The sequence below is a fragment of the Oncorhynchus mykiss genome, chromosome 18 (genome assembly GCF_013265735.2).
Source record: "Oncorhynchus mykiss isolate Arlee chromosome 18, USDA_OmykA_1.1, whole genome shotgun sequence".
Classification (NCBI taxonomy): Eukaryota; Metazoa; Chordata; class Actinopteri; order Salmoniformes; family Salmonidae; genus Oncorhynchus; species Oncorhynchus mykiss.
This window is the reverse complement of record NC_048582.1, coordinates 28,461,762-28,480,957: the sequence shown is the minus strand read 5'-3', so window position 1 is coordinate 28,480,957 and position 19,196 is coordinate 28,461,762. Positions and strand designations below refer to the sequence as shown.

Sequence of the window (19,196 nt, the reverse complement as noted above, 5' to 3'; positions counted from 1 at the left end):
AGAAGTTTAAAGCCGGATTTGGATACAAAAATATTTCCCAAGCTTTAAACATCCCAAGGAGCACTGTGCAAGCGATAATATTGAAATGGAAGGAGTATCAGACCACTGCAAATCTACCAAGACCTGGCCGTCCCTCTAAACTTTCAGCTCATACAAGGAGAAGACTGATCAGAGATGCAGCCAAGAGGCCCATGATCACTCTGGATGAACTGCAGAGATCTACAGCTGAGGTGGGAGACTCTGTCCATAGGACAACACTCAGTCGTATATTGCACAAATCTGGCCTTTATGGAAGAGTGGCAAGAAGAAAGCCATTTCTTAAAGATATCCATAAAAAGTGTAGTTTAAAGTTTGCCACAAGCCACCTGGGAGACACACCAAACATGTGGAAGAAGGTGCTCTGGTCAGATGAAACCAAAATTGAACTTTTTGGCAACAATGCAAAACGTTATGTTTGGCGTAAAAGCAACACAGCTGAACACACCATCCCCACTGTCAAACATGGTGGTGGCAGCATCATGGTTTGGGCCTGCTTTTCTTCAGCAGGGACAGGGAAGATGGTGAAAATTGATGGGAAGATGGAAGGAGCCAAATACAGGACCATTCTGGAAGAAAACCTGATGGAGTCTGCAAAAGACCTGAGACTGGGACGGAGATTTGTCTTCCAACAAGACAATGATCCAAAACAAAAAGCAAAATCTACAATGGAATGGTTCAAAAATAAACATATCCAGGTGTTAGAATGGCCAAGTCAAAGTCCAGACCTGAATCCAATCGAGAATCTGTGGAAAGAACTGAAAACTGCTGTTCACAAATGCTCTCCATCCAACATCACTGAGCTCGAGCTGTTTTGCAAGGAGGAATGGGAAAAAATTTCAGTCTCTCGATGTGCAAAACTGATAGAGACATACCCCAAGCGACTTACAGCTGTAATCGCAGCAAAAGGTGGCGCTACAAAGTATTAACTTAAGGGGGCTGAATAATTTTGCACGCCCAATTTTTAAGTTTTTGATTTGTTAAAAAAGTTTGAAATATCCAATAAATGTCGTTCCACTTCATGATTGTGTCCCACTTGTTGTTGATTTTTCACAAAAAAATACAGTTTTATATCTTTATGTTTGAAGCCTGAAATGTGGAAAATGGTCAAGGGGGCCGAATACTTTCGCAAGGCACTGTATCTGTTGTGAAACAGTAATCAGTCAGTGTACACAATCGGATGGGGAAGAGATGCAAGCTAGACTCCACTTGATAGAAAAGCACCACTAGCACTGATGGTCAAATCATAAACTTCAAAGATTACTCTGGTAGAATACAATGTCAGTCAGCAGACTCCTCCCCTTTCTCAGGCCACAGGTGGAGTCACAGCAGCCACACACCAGGTCATCCCCACCTGCTGAAGCCCACCTTAGAGGAAAGAAAACAAGACCTGGGGTCTTCAGAAAATGCAAAAAAAATAAAACCATGTATAGCTTTGGGTCCTAGTTCTATACAAATCCAATATATAAACATCCAGGTTTGCAGAATTATAGTTGTGTGCAGTATAAACTCAATCCCCAGAGACAAACCGGTTTGCCTCTGTTGTAAACTAGCAAGCCATGTGTTCTGAGTCAATGGAAGCAGAGGCCGACATTTCTCTCTGTCACGACTTCCGCCGAAGTCGGTCCCTCTCCTTGTTCGGTGATCAACGTCATCGGCTTTCTAGCTATCGCCGATCCACTTTTCATTTTCCATTTGTTTTGTCTTTGTTTTACACACCTTTTTTCAATCCCACAATCACTTGTTCATTATTTAACCCTCTTTTCCCCACATGGTTTTTGTGAGTGATTGTTTATTTGTAATTTTGGTCTGTCATGGTGTACGTGTATTTGTTACTTTGTGTATTTTACATTTTGAGCAAAGTGTGTTTAATTACTCATATCTGCTGTCCTGCGCCTGACTGGCTACACCAGCTACACCTAGGACCCATTACACTCTCAGATGACATGTGATGTACATCTTTAGGATGGTAGGAGAGATATTACTTGTACAGGGATGTGTTCATTAGAGTAAACAGCAGAAAATCAAAGTCATTGTTTCTTATTGGACAAGTCCAGGTATTCCACCTGTTTGTTTTCTTCCATTTATTGCCTAATGAACAAGACAAGTGAGTACAGTACATACAGACTAAAAATAAAATGGCCTTCAGGTGAATGTATCGTTACTCACAGAGCTCCTCTCATCTTGGTGGAACCTGAAGTCCTCAAGCTGAAACTAGAGTTTGTCATCCTGGGTTTGCTGCAGGAAGTGGGACTTGGAGCCTGTATGTCTAGCATCAGTAAGACACCTGATGGGGTGAAATAAAAACAAAGTTGAATTTACATTCACAATATACAGAAGTACGGTAAGCTGGAAGGGGAACACACACGCACCGCTCACGCACCCATGGTTCTCAATAAAGGAATATCTAGGTTCAGGGGCCAGCGTATCCACACAGCTGTCCACGTAGACATGGAGAGTTGTGTGGTGGGCTTGGATAATGGAGGCTTCAATGCTCATGACATGCCCCAGAAAGTAGACACTGGAGGGCCTCACAAATTGCCAGTCATCTGAAAGAGAAGAAAAGCTAAAGCAGCAATAGAGCCTCACAATGGAGGTGTCATAATACCCATAAAACCTAGCAGTCAAACAGGGAAATGGTTCTAGTTGTTTTCCACCATTCATTTTTCCCATAGGGGATTTTAGAAACACTTAAAAACAAGGTTAATTTTGTAAATATATTCTGCTCTATTTACACTCAGATTCTAAAATGCTAATTAGCATCAATGTAGACATCATGCAAAACTACAAATCCCTGCAGGGTCCTGCATGTCATCTCTAGCTGACACCTTTGCTAACAGGTATTGTGTCAATTTCAAACTTGCACAAGACAGTACAAAGAAGTGTCAATATAAAGAGATTTAGCCAATTTATTCATTACTACATTTAGCTATCATTAGATAGTTAATCCAGAGATGCTTACCTTTGCCTTGATTTGGCAGTCTCGTCCAGATCATCATGGCATTTGTAGTGCTTTATGAAAGCCACATAAGCAGTTAATTAGCATTTAATTGGGGGGGGGGGGGGGGGGGGGGGTAAATACAGGAGAATATATTCATTAAAGTGACTGTCCTAGAGAGATTTACACGTTACCAAAATGTCATGGCAGAGTAAGCCTACATAAAAATGCCCTATGGGGAAGATGATTGGAACCATTTCCCTTTATGACCCCTATGTTTTATGGGTATTATGACTGATACAATGGTACTCTATAGTCCAAAATGGCAGAGGTCAACTTTAAAGGTGTGGTCTCACCTATGTTCTATACCCACCTGTCATGAGCCTGAGAGAAAAGACCAGCTGCTGCTCTGCAACCTTGGTGGAGGCAAAGGGAACCCAGGTAGGCTTCAGAGCATTACTGATCACATTGTGCTTCCTGATGGATACAAATGTTTTACAGCCAAAGCCAGGGTTGTGTTCATTAGAGCATGATATGGAAAACATTTGAAAAGTGAGAATAAAATAAAAGTATTTACCTTTGATAATGGCATTCAACTCCAACCTCAGCATAATTTGTTCTTACAATGGGAGTGCCTTAAACTGGTGATGGTGTGTAGATAAGGGTACAGATATAGATGAGTACATCCTCTGTCATCTAAAAGAAAACAAAGTCACTTTCCAGCACTACAACACCACTAAGCATCAATACAATCCACTCTTCCTTGTACAAAGACAGTGACTCTGGAATCTACAGATGTTCTGTTCCATTTCTCATTCCAAACTAAATAAATTAATGTGTTCTTTTGTAGCTTGCAACAATTATGGAAGATAACTATTCGTTGTACAATTTCCCCATACACACAGGCCCAAACATACCATTAGCATACCATTAGCATTACCATTAGCATGCTCCTATATCCTAGCAGCTCAGTCTCAAACAGCAGCCTCTGGTCAGCATGGTCAAACTCTGTGGATGCACTGTGCTTCCAGAGTGGCACAGTGGTCTAAGGCACTTAGGGTTCAGGGATGTCCTTGTCCCATCGTGCACTAGCGACTCCCTGTGGCAGGCCGGGCGCAGTGCATGCTGACACGGTCGCCAGGTGTACGGTGTTTCCTCCGACACATTGGTGTGGCTGACTTCCGGGTTAAGTGGGCATTGTGTCAAGAAGCAGTGCGGCTTGGTTGGGTTGTGTTTCAGAGGACGCACAGCTCTCGACCTTTGCCTCTCCCGAGTCCTTACGGGAGTTGCAGCAATGAGATAAGACTGTAACTACCAATTGGATACCACGAAATTGGGGGGAAAGTTGTTGTTTTTTACTCTGGATGCACAGCCTCCCAGGGTCAGATCAGATGGTTGGATCAACTGACCGTTCCCTAGGAAATCCTGCTTGACCTCCACCCGAACCACGTCCTGCCTGTACTGGACCGCTACACTGGTCACAGACACTGGATTCTTCAGCTCAAACTTCACTCTGCCCTGCACAGGAGGTTTCCCCGGTTGAAACGCCTGTTGATTTCTGGCAGGCTGTTGAGGTTCGTATTTTACAGGCACCTGGGTTGGTTTTTGAACAGGTTTCTATATTCAAACGGTATAGGAGATGGTGCAGGTTTCCCATGCTCAGTTTGCACAGGGATTTGAACAGGTATCCTTTGTTCAAATGGCATAGGTGTCTGAAAAGGCCTGAATAGGTTTTGTGTGGGTAACCTTGAGCCTGTGCTCACAAGCTCTTCTGCTTGCTGCTGTGGACCATAGCTGATAAAGTTAGATGTTTCTTGATTACGTGATGGCATTGGAAAAAGCTAACTCTGAGCATCACTGAATTACCTGAATGGGACAAGCACAACAAACCCAATCAAATCTACTCTCAACCCCATTCTGATTTTTGACATAGTGTCCGTTGTGGATTCAATGGCATTTCATTTTAAAGCAGAATCTGTGAGCTTGCGCCTGTCTCCTTCCACTTGTCGTTCGTGAAATTGCAGCCCAGAGAGTTGCGCAAGACTATGGATGTGTCTCAGTACTCTTTCATGGTTTTCTTTCCTTGTCTCCTGTCACTCATAGAGGGTAGGACATGAAATGACTCTACACTTTTGAGATGTACCCTCAGTATGAGCTTATAAGCTGTGTTCGAATACTCATACCAACCACACTATCCATACTATTTGTGACGTGAATTGAGTATATAGTGTGCTTATTGGTCATAGAATGGATATAGATTTTTCATTTTAAAATAGAGTTTTATGAGCCCTATGAGCAAAAGTCACCACACCTTGGGGGTTTGAAACCTGGCCTTTATACGGGGATCTTAAACGTCCATGTCAGATGATCAAGAGGCTCCAGTGGCTTGAAGAATGTGGACTGTGTGTGTGTGTGTGTGTGTGTGTGTGTATTTGTGTGTGTGCGCATGTTCGTGTGTAGGTGATTTATGATCGTTCCCTGTGGTGCGTCAGATGGAGGGGAGTGTGAGGGACAGTGAGCAGGCCTCATCTGGAGCCTATATGGGTTGTCAACAGGCCTGTCAATCATACCTAAGGGGCGGGGAGACAGAGGGGCAGGAAGTACATGGCCCCAGTATTTATGGTTGAATTACAATATGAAAACCTCCTCACTGCCTGACCTCTACCCTTGTTGACTTGCATGTAAAGAAATAGGAAATGCTTGGATGGGTATCATGAATGTGTCAAAAATATAGCAGAAATGTTCTCTAGGCTTCAGTTCAACAGGCTAACCCAGTCTTGTTGTGTGAAGATGATTCAAGTTTAAACACACACACACACACACACACACACACACACACACACAGCCACACAAACAGGCACACACAGACATCCACACACAAACACACACCAACTCGTCTGTGGAAATTATGAAAAGAAACATCACATATTCATTTGCAAGGACTGTTCTTGGAAGAATTAGCAAACTAATCTCCCATAACTCATAATACAATACCATACCTACCTTTGCGTTGAAATACTGGAATACATTAACCATCTTTCCTCAACCATTTTTCCCAAAATACATCCTACCTGAAAAGCCATTGTCAGGAACTGGCTGTTATCTCCCGATCAGCAGGCAAACAAAAGGCAGAGGAGAGAATAGAGACTATAGCCCTGAGATGAGTCTGAGTTTGCCCCAAATGGCACCCTGATCCAGTCTGGCAGTGCACTAAATAGGGAATAGGGTGCCATTTAGGATGCAGTCTGAGTCTGAGCCCCGGTCTGTCAGTCAGCTCCCTTGGTCCATTTCTCCATCTAACTTAGTTAACAGGCTCTAATGTGGCCCTTGGGGAGCCCTAATTTGGCCCCTGAGGGCCTCCAGATAGGGCCTGGCAACCTCTACGACTCTGTTTCCAATAAACCTGGCCCATCTGGAGCTGAAGGGGAGCGCAGGAAGCAGGTAGCCATGACAACAACCCCCCTCACACACACACACACACACACACACACAAAGTCACACACACACTTGACACTCAAACACCCACACTCTGCTGCACCAGCAAACCAGCTGCTCATGTGTTTATTAAATGAGAGAGCAGGGATTGGGGAAAGCTGTTGACCATAGGAGGGCACTGTGCTCCTTACTTGACCCATCTTGTCTAACTTTGCACTCCAAGGGATAGTCACCGATATGAAGTTTCAAGTTAAAGTTTTTTTATTAGTTGTATGGCATACACCGTCCAGCAAAATGCTTACTTGCAGGTTCCTTCTCGACAATAATAAATAATAAAATACAAGAATAAGTTGTGTTTTTGATTGAGATTCTAAAATGCACCTACAGTATATGGGTTCTATACTTAATTCCATGTTATACCTACTCAGTTTTCACATGGACACAGAGTAGCAGTTGCATTGCCACTGTCCTGTTATGAGCCTCATCAAAAAAGTGTTGTCTGTGTGTGGACGATGTAAATGGGATGGAAGCCAGCACAGATGTTCTATAACACCAACACATTGATATAGACCAACACAAATACACACGTATAATACAACCTCGCAGAGTCAGAAATGAGGTGATTTTGCCACTGCTCCACAGTGGAACATATGGGTAACGGTTATGATGCTCATCTAGGATGTGTAGGAGAGACAGAAGGAGTTATAGCCTTCTGCTTTGGGGAGTGAGAAGTGTTCAAGATTAGCAGGTTTATTGCTTGTTCATCATCATTCCGCAACGGTGATTGTAAAATGTGGAGGCTGGTTGGGACGTGGTTGGATTTTGTGAGGATTTTATCACACCATCCTCTCCCAGTGACTTCCTTTGCAGTCTTGGCATCTGTGATTATGTTATTTTACAATCATTAGCATGATTCACATAGCTGCTTGCTTTATGGTCACTGTACACTGATACACTGTACGTGTACAGTGTACACTGTGTGTCTTGTATTATGTTCCATTGGGGGCCGTTTTTAATTTTGGTTAGAATCTGGTGGAGAATGAGAATAGGTAGAGGTTAAAAGATAGAGGAAGAAAACTATAGAAGAGAGGGGGGTGATAAAAGAGAAAGAAGGGAGAGACGAAGAGAGAGAGAGCGAGAGAGAGACAGACAGACAGACAGACAGACAGACAGAGGAGAGAAAGAGAAAAAGAGGAACGAGAGAAAGAAAGAGAAAAAGGGAGAGACTGCACAAACAATGGAGATACAGGAGGGGCAGAGGGATGATGTTTTACTCTGGGTGCAGAGAGAAGGATAACAGAGAGAGAGAGTGCTAGTCTGCTGGTCATCCCAGTGGGAGATTCAATGGGTCATCCCAAATGGCACCCAATTCCCTATTTAGTGCACTACTTTTGACCAGGGCTCAATTGTTTCTGTTGTTATCCCTAAAGGAAGAGATCATCTGAATTAGATAAATACCATCCAATTTCCAGATTATTTTACCTTTCCAATGTTTTAGAATCCCTGGAACTTTTTTTTATTTCTCCCTGCTATGCTTGTTTTTACATTATTTGTTAAATTGCTTAGATCATAAAAATCATTGTGCTGCCTTATTTCTAGAACTTTCCAAGGCCTTCGACACTGTTGACCACATTCCCATTCAAAGGTTGACTGAAATAGGCCTGGATCAGTTTTCTTGCAAGTGGTTTGAGAATTATCTCTCAGACAGGACACAATGTGTGATTTATGATGGTGTGAAGTCTAGTTTCCTGGAATATAGAAAGGTGTACCGCAGGGCTCAGTATTGGGACCTGCTCTCTTTACTATTTATGACAAAATGTTGGTCAATCTATCTGTATGCAGTAGATACTGTTGTTATATGCCATAGCCCCAACTGTAGACCCCCCACCCCCACTCCCCACTCCTGGTGATATCGTGTGGAATTATCCATATAATGATCTACTGTACAGAAAACATTAGGAAAACATTCCTAACACTGATTTGCACCCCCTTTTGCCCTCAGAACAGCCTAATGTTGACACAGACATGCAATCACAACAACAAGACTCTCTGATTCACGGGCCATCAGACTCAATTTCCAGTAGATTAGCAGAGAAGAAGGGTCTGTTCCACCACAGGTATGATGTACTGTTTGTTATTAAAGATGTGCATCACACCACATCCCTGCAGACCACACCAGACCACATACACACACACGGCCTCAGGCAGGCAGGCGCACGCACACCCACACGCAAGCACACACACACTCGTCACACACATACACACTAAAATAATATTCTCAGTCTCTGGCATAGCTGCTGTATCACTTAGCAAAATGGTGCAATGATGTAACATGGTGCTGACAGAGGCAGGTTGACAGTTTAGCCTTGTCTGTGTCCCAAAAAGCACCCTATTCCCTATGTAGTCAAAAGTAGTGCACTGTATAATGAATAGGGTGCCATTTGGTTTGCATCCTTGGTCTAATGTTACACAACTCAGATTCCTAAATGGTAGCCTACGTACAGTGCATTCGGAAACTATTCAGACCCCTTTTTCTACATTTTGTTACCTTACAGCCTTATTCTAAAATGTATTAAATGTTTTTTTTCTCTTATCAATCTACACACAATACCCAATAAGGACAAAGCAAAAACTGGTTTTTAGAAATGTTGGAAAAAAACTGGAATATAACATTTACATAAGTATTCAGACCCATTACTAAGTACTTTGTTGAAGCACCTTTGGCAGCAATGATAGTCTTGAGTCTTCTTGGGTATGACGCTACAAGCTTTACACCCCTGAATTTAGGGAGTTTCTCCCATTCTTCCTGGCAGATCCTCTCAAGCTCTGTCAGGTTGGATGGGGAGCGTCGCTGCACAGCTATTTTCAGGTCTCTCCGAAGCCTGTGTGCTTAGGGTCAATGTCCTGTTGGAAAGTGAACCTTCGCCCCAGTCTGAGATCCTGAGCTTTTTGGAGCAGGTTTTCATCAAGGATCTCTCTGTACTTTCCCTCGATCCTGACTAGTCTCTGAGTCCCTGCCTCTGAAAAACATCCCCACAGCATGATGCTGCCACCACCATGCTTCACCGTAGGGCCAGGTGATGAGCGGTGCCAGGTTTCCTCCACACGTGACGCTTGGCATTCAGGCCAACTACTTACGAGTGACTTCTGTCTGGCCACTATTCCACAAAGACCTGATTGGTGGAGCACTGCAGAGATGGTTGTCCTTCTGGAAGGTTCTCCCATCTCCACAGATGAACTCTGGAGCTCTGTCAGAGTGACCATCGGGTTCTTGGTTATCTCCCTGACAAAAGGTCCTTCTCCCCTGATTGCTCAGTTTGGCTAGGTGCCCAGCTCTAGGAAGAGTCTTGGTGGTTCCAAACTTCTTCCATTTAAGAATGATGGAAGCCACTGTGTTCTTGGGGACCTTCAATGCTGCAGAAATGTTTTGGTATCCTTCCCCAGATCTGTGCCCCGACACAATCCTGTCTCGGAGCTCTACAGACAATTCCTTGGACCTCATGGCTTGCTTTTTGTTCTGACATGCACTGCCAACTTCATTCAAAAAATGAAGGGGTCTGAATCCGAATGCACTGTATCTCTTTACTATAGAGACAAAACAAAGCAGGGTGGTCCTGGTCAATTACTACACTTCTATAGGGAATAGGGTACCATTTGGAATGCAGTGAAAGGTTTTCCATCTGAAAAGGTCATGGGCTAGAGAATACATGGAGCATCTGATCACATTCTAAAGGCATTTTCCACGCAATGATTGACAGGTGACGTTGACTCAAGCAGTGGACAATAGCGTGGTCATTGAACCAGGGCGTGACCTATACACTTCCTTGTATGTAGAAGAGAGCTAGGGATAACCATTGTGAAAACGATTTAAACCAAAACTTCTGTTGTTAAAAGTTGTTTTCTCAGCTGTAACCTAGTATTGACAAATTCAATTATTTCACATTTAAAATGTAGGACATCATGAAAAAGATGACTTCGGTCGTCAGTTGAACGGTGTTTCCTCAAACACATTGGTGCGCCTGGCTTCCGGATTAAGTGGGCGGGTGTTAAGAAGCCCGGTTTGGCAGATTATGTTTTCGGAGGACACATGGCTTGACTTTTGCCTCCCGAGCCCGTTGGGGTGTTGCGGCGATGAGACAAGATCGAAATTGGGAGAAAAAGGGGTAAAACACAAATAAGTAAATCAAATCAAATGTATTCATGTAGCCCTTTGTACATCAGCTGATATCTCAAAGTGCTGTACTGAAACCCAGCCTAAAACCCCAAACAGCAAGCAATGCAGGTGTAGAAGCACAGTGGCTAGGAAAAACTCCCTAGAAAGGCCAAAACCTAGGAAGAAACCTAGAGAGGAACCAGGCGATGTGGGATGGCCAGTCCTCTTCTGGCTGTGCCGGGTGGAGATTATAACAGAACATGGCCAAGATGTTCAAATGTTCATAAATGACCAGCATGGTCCAATAATAATAAGGCAGAACAGTTGAAACTGGAGCAGCAGCACAGCCAGGTGGACTGGGGACAGCAATGAGTCATCATGTCAGGTAGTCCTGAGGCATGGTCCTAGGGCTCAGGTCCTCCTAGAGAGAGAAAGAAAGAGAGAATTAGAGAGAGCACACTTAAATTTACACAGGACACCGAATAGGACAGGAGAAGTACTCCAGATATAACAAACTGACCCTAGCCCCCCGACACATAAACTACTGCAGCATAAATACTGGAGGCTGAGACAGGAGGGGTCAGGAGACACTGTGGCCCCATCCGAGGACACCCCCGGACAGGGCCAAACAGGAAGGATATAACCCCACCCACTTTGCCAAAGCACAGCCCCCACACCACTAGAGGGATATCTTCAACCACCAACTTACCATCCTGAGACAAGGCCGAGTATAGCCCACAAAGATCTCCGCCACGGCACAACCCAAGGGGGGGCGTCAATACCAAAATGTATATATACAAAAATCCCCTACACACACGCACGCACGCACGCACGCACACACGCACACACGCACACACACACACACACACACACACACACACACACACACACACACACACACACACACACCAGAGCCAGGTTTATGCCTCCTGCTCCCCACTGAATCGTTGTCATTTATGTAGCAACCGAACCCCTTTTGTTTAATAAACAATTTGTCAGTGATGTATCGAAAACCAACTCTAATTTGATTACCCATGAAACGGAGCAGTCGGCGGATGTGCATGGGACATTTTACTTTCTTTGTGAGGGTAAACAGAAATGTAATAGCCAGTGAGTGAGTGCAATGCAATATGCTGTTTGTGTGTGTGGGTCTGTGTGCACGCTGCCTGCATATGTGGAGAAGCGATCCCTGGGGGCTTGCAATTACATCTAAATGACATAATCAGTCAAGATGGATGACTGCCTCCCGTCCAGAGTGTTTTGAACTCTCAGCCGATCCTGCTCAATCACGTCTGGAGGGAAATTATGAAATGTCTAATGGCTTTCCACTGTGTTGCTCTTATTCCCTCCTCTTTTCACATAACTTGAGGGTTTGTGTGGATTACTGGCTCTGCTTACATATCTGAAGGAGACTGATGCAACGATGGAATGTGTTTTTTGTCTATAGTCTAGGGCTGCGTCTCAAATGTCACCCTTATTGTGCACAACTTTTGACCAGGGCCCATAGCGCTCTTGTCAAAAAGTAGTGTATCCCTCTATAGAGGGCAGGGATGGGCAACTTTGATGGGGCTGGGGGCCACAAAAAAACAAAAAGAAAACACATCCATACCCACACATCTAGTCAGAGCCGGCCCTAGCCTTTTGGAGGCCCTAAGTGAAATTTTGAGAGCAATGTTTGCAGTTTTTAATATGATATATGAGTGAGCGTGATAAACAAATTCAATGGGGGCCCCTTGGTCGGTAATTTGACCATGATTACAACAAGTATAGATAGCTGGCAACTACACTAATTTAGCAATCTTTAAAAAAAATACTGCCAGAAGATCTCTTTCGCAAGAGTAATACTACATTGCTGTGGAGTGAACAGTGAAGAGCTGTAGTCTAAATCTGAAGGGAGCATACAGTAATAATCAACACACAAAAAAATGATTAATCAATTATTAATCTCTGTCATATTCTTTTCAAATCATAAAATGAGTGGTTGAGAAACCCTGCAAAAGCTATAACCATGGTTTCCTTGTTTTTTGGCTTCCATCAAACAAACCTTTCAAGCGTTAATTGTTTGTGTTCCTCCCGACGCTGTGACATCATCAGAACCGCTGGTACAGTGCCACATCCACATCTCCCATGGGAGCCTCATCATTACCCACAATTCCAGAGTTGGCGAAGAGGAGACTCTCTGCCTGGTGAAGCCGCTGCTGCCTTCCTCGCTCTGTGCCAAGCTGTCTGTCACACGGGAGACCAAAACAGATGTTTCAGTTGCGAAAAACAAACAAACAACAAACAACTTAAAAATAGACATTATCTGTGATGGGGAAAAAACAAATCTACGTGACAGTGGTTGATATTTGAGATGATATTGAGTGTGAAAGGCACGTTTCCTCTGATCTTTTGATTACTCTGGAAACAAGGCAGAGCTACTTTCCCAGTAGATTTTTGTATATATTTGTTTGTTTCCCTATGATCCAGGCTAACCTACCGGTGCCAGTCCAATACCCTTTTCACAGTACTGTGATGACCCAAACCATTTTCTTTTCATATTGTCCTTTCCAGAACATTCCAGCTGCTATGGTGGATGTGTAAGCAGGCCACCCCAGCTCGGCTTGGTTCGATGGTATAACAATACTGGTACAGGACCGGCTTTGAGCTGTATGTAAATAGCTTTCCTAGTCTCACATGGCCAGACACAAGTTCAAGTTTAATTCTAGTTCCATGTAAGTACAAGCACATACATCAGGGGATGAATTCAAGACCTAATCTAGGCATGTCGGTCAACCCTATCCTAAACCACCACCTACACCAACCTATAGCCTACAGTACGTGTAATAACCACTACGGTAGTTACCTTAGGTATTGCCTATTTTCCATCTACTGTCTGTGATCTCCGCTGCCACATAGTGTTTGAGATCAAAGCCATCTCAAAGCCCCCATAAGCATAACAGTCAAACAGTGGCCCTTCTCTCCTGCTACACAACAGCCATTAGAATGCAAACAACCACACCACAACGATCAGCAAAAACACGACAGAAACAAATGATTCTGAGAAATCACCCATGGCAGAAAAATTATTCATTCTTAATGTCAGCCCTGATCTTGACAATGAGGAGGAAAATAATTTTGGAAACACTCCAGGTGACATTTGAGAGATATTTACCTTTTAAAGATCTTGACATTTCACTGTGGCTGTCTAATAATATCCTGTATATGAAAAACAGTTTGTGTGGAGTGTCTCGGGGTCCGAGGTAGCTGTTGTTGGAAGATATTGATCGCTCCTGCGGGAGTGAAAACCTCTGCCAGGATATAGACACCTGCAGAGAGACTTTATTATGGAAGATCCCTTAGCCTTGTCTAAGAGGTGTGTGTGTGTGTGTGTGTGTGTGTGTGTGTGTGTGTGTGTGTGTGTGTGTGCCTACCTATGGTCAGACTCAATGGACTGAGCTATTGACATGATGATTTAAAACACTTCTCTTATAAGTCAGTAACAAATAATTATACTGTCATATTTTATGATGAATAGGGCATACTGCGCATTAAATCAATGTGTGGCTTTACATACTTTAGTTAACTTTATTCTATTTTCAGAGATGTAATGACATTTTTTAGATAGATAAAAAAAAGAAGATTTACTTTAAGCTAGTTTGAATCAATACTTCACTGCAATCTGAAGGAAAGTTGCATGGTTTTATAAAATTGCCGCCATTGATCCCTGGTTGTCATTCATGTTAACTCAATTTTAATTGATTTTTTAAAAGAGGACAGAGGAGACCACTGCCAGGGTTTCTTTGTTGGATAAGATGTCTTATTGTTCATTGACTGTACTGCTGGGGGTAAAATTAAGAGGCTTGTCGAAAAAAAGGCTTGCAGAAAACCCAGATCAATCATCCAAAAAACAATTAAATATGTGTTTGCATCGATTCACTAAGTGGATCCGACTGAGACAGAAATGTTGTGAGTTTGAGTGAAAAGTTCCACATCTTTAGTGAGTTTTCTGTGTGAGTGGTGATGCATACAAAGATTTTCAAATGTTGTCTGCCAACCAGGCCGTGGAAGAAATATAAAGGAATATAACTCGTGTTTTTAGTTGACCAGCAGTGCACTTTCACCAATATAGAAACAGAATTATATTTTCTATTTCTATGCTTTCACCAATATAGAAACAGAATTCTATTTTCTATTTCTATGCTTTCACCATCTTCGAACAGCTATTTTGCCTTCTCCTCATTTGCTCACATACAATACAGGCTCACCAACACTCCAGTCTTTGTCTGCATCCCAAATGGCACCATATTCCCTTCCCATAGGGCTCTGGTCAAAGGTAGTGCACTATACAGAGCCAGTAATTGAAAGGTAGCTGGGATCGAATCCCCGAGATGACAAGGTAAAAATCTATCGTTCTGCCCCTGAACAAGGCAGTTACTTGTAAATAAGAATTTGTTCTTAACTTACTTGCCCAGTTAAATTTAAAATATACATAATTTTTAAAAATCAGAGACGGCAGTAATGTATACAGTAATCAGAGACGGCAGTAATGTATACAGTAATCAGAGATGGCAGTAATGTGTACAGTAATCAGTGAAAGCAGTAATGTATACAGTAATCAGTGAAAGCAGTAATGTATACAGTAATCAGAGACGGCAGTAATGTATACAGTAATCAGAGACGGCAGTAATGTATACAGTAATAAGAGACAGCAGTAATGTATACAGTAATCAGAGACAGCAGTAATGTATACAGTAATCAGAGACGGCAGTAATGTATACAGTAATCCGAGACGGCAGTAATGTCTACAGTAATCAGTGAAGGCAGTAATGTATACAGTAATCAGTGAAGACAGTAATGTATACAGTAATCAGTGAAAGCAGTAATGTATACATTAATCAGAGACGGCAGTAATGTATACAGTAATCAGTGAAAGCAGTAATGTATACAGTAATCAGAGACGGCAGTAATATATACAGTGATCAGTGAAAGCAGTAATGTATACAGTAATCAGTGAAAACAGTAATGAATACATTAATCAGAGACGGCAGTAATATATACAGTAATCAGTGAAAGCAGTAATGTATACAGTAATCAGTGAAAGCAGTAATGTATACAGTAATCAGAGACGGCAGTAATGTATACAGTAATCAGAGACGGCAGTAATGTATACATTAATCAGTGAAAGCAGTCATGTATACATTAATCAGAGACGGCAGTAATGTATACAGTTGAAAAAAAGACGGCAGTAATGTATCCCTGACCAGTTTGTGGCCAATTACCCAGTCAGAGCCATGGACACTCACCTCCCCTGTGACTGGCAAGATTAGTGGCCAAGTCCCAAATTACCGTACAACAGACCACACATTCACCCTGCACACCCTAATGGACAAACAAAGGCAAAGTCTTCGCATGCTTTGTTGATTTCAAAAAAGCTTTTGACTCAATTTGGCATGAGGGTCTTCTATACAAATTGATGGAAAGTGGTGTTGGGGTTAAAATTGGCAAAAAACATACATTTATTTCCACAGGGCTGTGGGGTGAGATAGGGATGCAGCTCTTCAACATATATATCAACAAATTGACGAGGGCACTAGAAAAGTCTGCAGCACATATGACATTTGAAATGTGTTAATTCTTTGGGAACTTTTGCGAGTCTAATGTTTACTGTGTAATGTTTACTGTTTATTACTTTTGTTAATTATCTATTTCACTTGCTTTGGCGATGTAAAACATATCTTTCCCATGCCAATAAAGCACTTCAATTGAAATTTAGAGAGAGCGAGAGCGAGAGCGAGAGCGAGAGAGAGAGACCGTCTTTAGGTTGAAAAGGGGAGGGAGAGAGGAAAGGGCAACCAGAGAAGAACAAACACCACTTTGTATTTTAACTATTTTCACATCGTTATAACACTGTATATAGCCATAATATGACAATTGAAATGTCTCTATTCCTTTGAAACTTTTTTGAGTTTACTATTCATTTTTAATTGTTTATTTAACTTGCTTTTTCAGTGTAAACATATGTTTCCCATGCCAATAAAGCCTTTTGAATGGGTTTAAATTGAGAGAGAGAGGTCAGTGGACTGACACTGTAGCTACTCTCCAAAGACAGAGAAAAAAAAATCATCCCTCCATCTCACAAAATAATACAAATGTAAAACACAAGACCTGCCTCTTACAACAGATTGGCTCAAATAACTTAAACTGCTGTTGGTTTAAATCCTTTCTGTATCTCTCTCTCTCTCTCTCTCTCTCTCTCAATTCAAATGGGCTTTATTGGCTTGGGAAAAGTGTTTACATTGCCAAAGCAAGTGAAATAAACAATAAACAAAAGTGATAAGACACAAAACAACATCAACAAGAAACTATTCGAATTTAACATTAAATACTGCACTCACGGTTTCAAAACTCTCTCTTTCTCTCCTTTTGAATTGTTCTCTGAAGTTGAGGGAGGGAGAGTATTGGGTTGAAAGGAAAAGCAGACAGTTGGTCCCAAGTGGCACCTTATTCCCTTTATAGTGCACTACTTTTGACCAGGGCTCTTGTCAAAAGTAGTGCACTATCAAGGGAATAAGGTGCCACTTGGGACGCACAGAGAGTACCTCCTCTACATTAAGAGGTTTAGTTGGTTGGAGACGTCCAGTCTAGGTCTTTGAACTTTGTGACATGTCCAAGCTGAGGGTAGCTTATCCCCATCACTTCAAAGTCTCGAAAGGTGAGGCAATGTTATGTCAGTGTCTCCATGGTCTCGTGGAGAGCACGGCTGCATGCTCTCGGACCAAAAACCGAAAGCTAAGAAGTGTCTACATCTGTATTGCTTGCTCTTTTGGGTTTTAGGCTGGGCATCTGTATAGCACTTTGTGACAAATGCTGTTGTAAAATGGGCTTTATAAAATACATTTACTTGATTGACTAGGGAATAGGGTTCCATTTGGGATGCACCCCTAGAGGTGTAAAAGCTTTGGGTCACCTCAGTGTGGGAAGAACAAAATATTCAATGAATTATATTTCTATGGTCTGGGTTTTGTTTGCAATCTGAGTGCTACGATGAGTGTTCAAAATCCTATGGTCTCATACCGTGGAGATTTCTCCAGAAATTGCAATACATTTTTTTTGTGTGTAAGACAGGCCTTTTTACTTTTCTTTTTTACCACTGAAAAGCCAAGCAGCTCAGTCTCTCAAGACAAATTTATGATTTCCCTTTGTTGGCATCTTTAACTCACCAGCCCAATAGCCTGGTTAAAGGTCCAATACAGCTGTTTTTATCTCAATATAAAATCATTTCTGGGTAACAATTAAGTACCTTTGTTTTCAAATAAAATGGTCAAAAATTTACAAAAATAGCTTCTAATTTCTCAAGCAAGAAACTTGCTAGGACTGTCTGGGAGTGGTCTGAGTGGGAAGTGGACTATCTATTATTGGCAGAGGGGTTTGGAACTCTCTTTCTTATTTGGTTTATTAACCAATTTACTGCTTGGTGATGTCACAAGGCTGGCCAATGCTCCATCCCACCAAAATGGGCTGAAATGTCTGGGAGTATTTTTAAACAGGTCTTACACTAAAAGGGCATTATCATAATTTTCCAAATTTCACAGTATTATTCCAGCCTCATAGTGTGGAAATATATTAAAACACAGGAAATCACCTTTTTGACTGCACTGGTCCTTTAAACCAGAATGAATGTTGCACTCACTATTGCACCTATCACCCCAAACCCCTTGTCTGTGTTCTCACATAATTTATTCACGATCCTAAAACTACAGAGAACCTCCACAATACCCTTGGCTGCTCCTTCTCACTGCCCAGACACCTTTTTTTTTTTAACACACCCCTACTCAGTTTCCACATTGAGAAAGATAGACAAGGAGATAGAGCGCAGTGAACATGACTCACAGGAACAAGCCCTCAATCTGCAGGTTTCCCTCCACAGAATAAAAGAGAGAGAGAGAGAAAGACAGAGGAAGAGAGGATCTGGTTCTTTCAGAGGAATGACACAGGCAGGCTTGCTAGAATAGGAGACTACAGTGAGTCAAAATGAAAGAATAGGAAAGGGAATAAAAGGAGTAAAAATGTGACAACTGTCTTTGTTAGTTTTTATTTAACCTTTCTTCAACTAGGCAAGTCGATTAAGAACAAATTCTTATTTACAATGACAGCCTAAACTATGTCTGTCATCGAGATAATCAGAATTTTTGTCAGTGAAAGGTAGTCTTCATTTCTTCCAAACTAGCTATTTTTGGGCAATTTCCTTTGCTTTATTCTTTCAAAATTATGGTAATCTTTATCCTCCTCCTGTCTTTTGCTGAGGAAAAACACTTGTAGTATCGATTGAATCACAACAACTGCAGTTTCTCCAAGTGATTAAGTAAATTACAGCCCCAGCATGCGGTCAAGATTGGGAGGCTATAGATTCATCCACAGCCCTAATTAGAGGAGCTGCAGACATAAATAGCTTCAGCTTTCATCTAAACCAAATGGCTCTCTATTACCAATATATAGTGCACTACTGTTGTACAGAGCCCTACGAGCTGGTCCCATGGACAGTGGTGTAGGGGAGTGTAAATGCATTTAAACACAATTTTTATTTTTGCCAAGCGCTTACTCACCTTTTGTGGGAAAAAAGCATTGAAAGTATAGGGAGTGTTACTTCTCTAA

At 42.1% G+C, this 19,196-nt stretch overlaps 1 pseudogene; it reads right to left on the bottom strand.

Annotated features, from left to right (window-relative positions):
- Positions 1 to 1,289: 1,289 nt before the first annotated feature.
- On the bottom strand, positions 1,290 to 6,609 carry LOC110496786 (annotated as a pseudogene).
- Between the last annotated feature and the right edge of the window lie 12,587 nt (positions 6,610 to 19,196).